The sequence below is a fragment of the Gossypium arboreum genome, chromosome 7 (assembly GCF_025698485.1).
Source record: "Gossypium arboreum isolate Shixiya-1 chromosome 7, ASM2569848v2, whole genome shotgun sequence".
Taxonomy (NCBI): Eukaryota; Viridiplantae; Streptophyta; class Magnoliopsida; order Malvales; family Malvaceae; genus Gossypium; species Gossypium arboreum.
Window position 1 is genome coordinate 74945539 of NC_069076.1, and position 5231 is coordinate 74950769.

The 5231-nt window shown below is 36.5% G+C and overlaps 1 non-coding gene across 1 annotated transcript; it reads left to right on the top strand.

The window, feature by feature from the left end:
- The first annotated feature begins 4353 nt into the window (after positions 1–4353).
- On the top strand, positions 4354–4460 carry LOC128295872 (small nucleolar RNA R71). The gene has a single exon (XR_008286421.1). It is a non-coding gene; the product is annotated as a small nucleolar RNA R71 (small nucleolar RNA).
- The last annotated feature ends 771 nt before the right edge of the window (positions 4461–5231 follow it).

Sequence of the window (5231 nt, forward strand, 5' to 3'; positions counted from 1 at the left end):
ACATTAGCTCGCCATTCTTCTAACTCGTTCAGTTGCATCAATCTCTTTTCACCTGCGAGTTTGAGATCAAAGTTCAGAAATTTTATAGCCCAGAATGCTTTGTGTTCTAGTTCAAACAGTAAATGACAACTTTTCCCATAAATAAGTCTATAAGGAGACGTTCCTATGGGGGGTTTTACAAGCGGTTCTATAGGCCCATAAGGCATCATCTAGTTTCTTTGCCCAATCCTTCCTATTTGACTCTACAGTTTTTTCTAAGATGCGTTTAAGTTCTTGGTTCGCGACTTCGACTTGTCCACTAGTTTGAGGATGGTAAGGGGTAGCTGTTTTATGGTAAACTCCATATTTCTTAAGGGTTTTTATCAAATTGAGCATTACAAAAATGAGTGCCCCTATCACTGATAATTGCTCTAGGTGCTCCAAATCGAGAGAAAAGTTTTCACTACTACTTTAGCATCATTAGTAGGTAAGGCTTGGACTTCCACCTATTTAGACATATAATCAATGGCTACTAATATGTATTTATTCCTAAATAAGCTAGGGAATGGACCCATGAAATCAATACCCCATATATCAAATATTTCATATGAAAGCATGTACGTTTGAGGCATTTCGTCATGTTTAGAGATATTACTTGTTCGTTGGCATTTATCACAAGAAGTAACATACCTATTGGTGTCTTTGAATAGTGTGGGCCAATAAAAACCTGATTCGAGCATTTTATGTACAGTCCTAGTCCCACTGTGATGTTTTCCAGTCGGTCCTGAGTGGCAATGTTATAATATCTTCATTTCTTCTGACTTCGTGACGCATCTTCTAATAACTTGATCTGTACATATACAAAATAGAAAATGATCTTCCCAAAAATAGTTTTTCACATCAGTGAAGAATCGTTTCTTTTGCTGATGTGTCAACCCTTTTGGTGTAACGTTAGCAGCTAAATAATTTGCGATGTCTGCAAACAAAGGTACCTTCGAGTCAGATATTGCGAAGAGTTGTTCTTCAGGGAATGTGTCATTTATCTCGTGCTCATCAAATCCCTTGATATGTGGGTTTTCTAATCTGGATAGATGATTTGTTACAAAATTTTCTGCTCCCTTCTTATCTTGAATTTCTAGATCAAATTTCTACAACAACAAAATCCATCTTATTAGTTGAGGTTTTGCATCTGTTTTAGTAAGCAGGTATCGAATTGCTGAATGGTCAGTGTAAACGAAAACTTTAGATAATATTAAATATGGTATAAATTTGTCGAATGTAAAAACCACAGCCAACAATTCTTTCTCAATCGTCGTGTAATTTTCTTGCACAGCTGTCAAAGTTTTGCTAGCATAATAGATCATTTGAAAGTGCTTGTGTCTTTGTTGTCCAAGAACTGTACCTACTGCAAAATCACTCGCATCACACATTAGTTCAAAGGGTAAATTCCAATCAAGTGCAACTACAATTGGGGCATTAATTAATTTATCCTTAAGAGTGTTAAATGCTTCTAAGCATTCTTGACTAAAATTGAAAGGTATATCTTTTTCTAGTAAATTAGTTAAAGGCTTGGCTATTTTAGAAAAATCTTTAATGAATCTTCTATAAAATCCTGCATGTCCTAAAAAGCTTCTAATAGCCTTAACTGAACTAGGGGGAGGTAGTTTCTCAATAGTTTCGATTTTCGCTTTATCAACCTCGATCCTTTTACTAGAAATTTTGTGTCCTAATACAATCCCTTCACGAACCATGAAATGACATTTTTCCCAATTTAGCACAAGATTCGTTTCCTCACATCTCATTAGAACTCGTTTTAAATATTTAAGGCAAAGATGGAAAGAGTTACTGAATACCGAGAAGTCATCCGTAAATACCTCTATAATGTCTTCCACGAGTTCATCAAAAATTGCCAACATGCATTACTGAAAGCATCAGGAGCATTACATAAACCAAAAGACATTCGTTAATAAGCAAACGTACAGTATAGACATGGAAATGTCATTTTCTCTTGGTCCTTAAGAGCTATTGGGATTTGGAAGTAACTAGAGAGTCCATCTAGGAAGCAATAATACATATGCCCAGATAATTTTTCCAACATCTGATCAATGAATGGTAGGGGAAAGTGATCTTTTCTTGTGGCATCGTTCAATTTCCTATTGTCAATGCAAACTCTCCATCCCGTAACTGTTCGCGTTGGAATTAATTCGTTCTTCTCATTGGCTACAACAGTCATGCCTCCTTTCTTAAGAACAACCTACACAGGACTTACCCAAGAGCTGTCAGAAATAGGATAAATAATTCCAGCATCTAGGAGTTTAATTACCTCTGCTTTCACAACTTCTTTCATATTAGGATTCAGTCATTTTTGAGTTTGCACACAAGGTTTATATTCATCGTCCATTAAAATTTTATGTGTGCAAAAAAAAAGGACTGATCTCTCTTATGTTAGAAATTTTCCAAGTTATGGCTCTTTTGTGCTCCTTCAACACTTGAAGTAACTCGTCATTTTCAGTTGGCTATAAATTTGAAGCAATAATCACTGGTAATGTGGAATTATTTCCAAGAAACGCATATTCTAAGTGATTTGGTAGTTGTTTTAATTCCAATTTAAGAGGTTCTTCAACAGAGAGTTTTAACTTAATTCATTGCTTACCTCAATATCTTCATAGCTCTTATGTCTCAATGAGGGCTCATTGGCATTTAGTTCAGCTTTTATCTTACCTATCGCAGAATCATCGTCATTTTCCTCCTTTCATTGGGCAAGACACAGTTCCAACACGTCCTTATGCACGATTTCCTATAAAGAATCTTGAGTAGCATGATCAATAGTCAACAAAATAACATGAATCATCCTGTTCCCTAAAAAATCTCATTGCATCATATATTTTAAAAATAATCTCTTCGTCACCTACCCTAAGCACAAGTTTACCATCACCCACATCAATAACAGCCCGAGCAGTGGCTAAAAATGGACAACCTAAAATTAAAGGCACCTCAACATCCTCATTCATGTCAACCACAACAAAATCAACAGGGAATATAAATTTATCTACTTTTACAAGCACATCCTCTATAATACCTCTAGGATATTTAATAGATCTATCAACTAGTTGAATACTCATCCTAGTGGATTTCGGTTCCCCAAGACCAAGTTGCTTAAACATTTTGTAAGGCATCAGATTAATACTCGCCCCTAGATCAGCCAGTGCCTTTTCAACATTTAAACTACCAATTAAGCAGGGAATAGTAAAAATTCTCGGATCCTTCAGTTTGGTTGGCAGTTTATTCTAGAGTATGTCTGAGCATTCCTCGTTTAGTTCTACTGTGGACAATTCTTCAAACTTCCTTTTGTTTGTCACAAGTTCCTTAAAAAATTTTGCATATGTAGGCATCTGCGAGATAGCTTCAACAAAGGGTAAGTTAATATGTAACTGTTTAAAGAGTTCAAGAAATTTATAGAATTGTGTATCCATGCGGCTTTTCTTCAACTTTGCTGGATATGAGATTGGTGGTCTATACTCATTTGGTACTGAATTTTTGCTGTTGTCGGGTTTTATCTCCTCTCATTCGTTTCTGTCAGCTTCTTGTAGTGGCTTCTTTTTAGATTCAGCTAACACTTTCCCACTCCTTAGTGTAACTGCTTTCACATGCTCTTTTGGATTGGGTTCGGTGTTACTAGGTAGACTCCCTAGTGGTCTTTCTGGAATTATCTTAGCCAGTTGTCTAATTTGATTCTCGAGTCCTTAAATTGATGCTTGCTGATTTTTAAGTGCAGTTTCAGTGTTCTGAAAATGGGTTTTCGCTACTGAAATAAACTTTGTCATCATCTCCTAAAGGTTCGGCTTTTTCTCTTACTGGTAAGGTTGTTGTTGGAAACCTAGAGGGGGTGGTGGTCGTTGATTTCCTTGGCCTCCCCATGAGAAATTTGGGTGGTTCCTCCAACCTACATTGTAAGTGTTACTATAAGGATTATTTTGAGGTCGAGGATTATTACCCATATAGTTCAATTGCTTGTTCTCCATGTTGGGGTCATAGGGTGGATATTCTGAATTGATTAATCCACCTCCACTTGCGTCGTACTGCATTACTGGATGTACCTGCGTAGAACCAAGTAAACCATCAATTTTTCTATTCAAAAGTTCTACCTGATTGGAAAGCATAGCAACCGAATCGACGTTAAAAACGCCGGCTGCTTTTGTCGGCTTTGTCCTCATGACTTTCCACTGATAATTAATCAATGACATCTCTTCTATGAACTCATAAGCCTCTTCAGGTGTTTTGTTATTGATAGTTCCACCAGCAGCTGCGTCGATCATTTGTCTAGTTGAGGGATTTAACCCGTTGTGGAAAGTTTGAACTTGTAGCCAAAGGGGTAATCTATGGTGAGGAAACCTTCTCAATAGATCTTTGTATCTCTCCCATGCATCATAAAGTGTTTCTCAATCCATCTGCACAAAAAAAGAGATATCATTCCGTAATTTAGTCGTTTTAGCCGCTGAAAAATATTTAAGCCAAAATTTTCCGGCCATTTGTTTCCAAGTGGTGATTGACCCTCGAGGTAACGAGTTCAACCACTATTTAGCTTTATTCCTTAATGAAAAGGGAAACAACCAAAGGCGAATGGCATCTTCAGAAACGCCATTGATCTTAAAGGTGTCGCAGAATTCCAGAAAATTTGCTAAATGAGTGTTTGGATCCTCGTCCTACAAACCATCAAACTGAACATACTGTTGTATCATTTGGATCATGTTAGGTTTCAGTTCAAAATTATTTGCAGCAACAGCAGGTCTAACTATACTTGATTCAGTTCCTGTTAAAGTAGGTCTAGCATAATCATACATAGTACGAGGAGCGGGATTTTAATCTACTGGATTTGCAGCAACCACAGGAGGTAGCGGATTATTCTGATTATCAGCCATCTCTTCAGTCGTAGTATGAATATCATTCTCTCACCCTTCCTCTATGTATTGTAGGCTTCGCATTATTTCTATTCGGTTTCTGCGAGTTGTGTTCTCAATTTCACTGTAAAAAAGTAGAGGTCCTGACGGGTTTCTTCTAGTCATAAACTATAAAAACCTACTGAATGTAAAGAAAAAAAAATAGTAATTAAAAATAAAAACAAAAACAAACTTAAATTGCAATAATTAAAAATGGATAAAGTAATAAAAATTAAGCGTTCCTAATATCTTAGTCCCCGGCAACGGCACCAAAAACTTGATGGTCGTAAAACTAACTAAAAATTCTACTAAGGC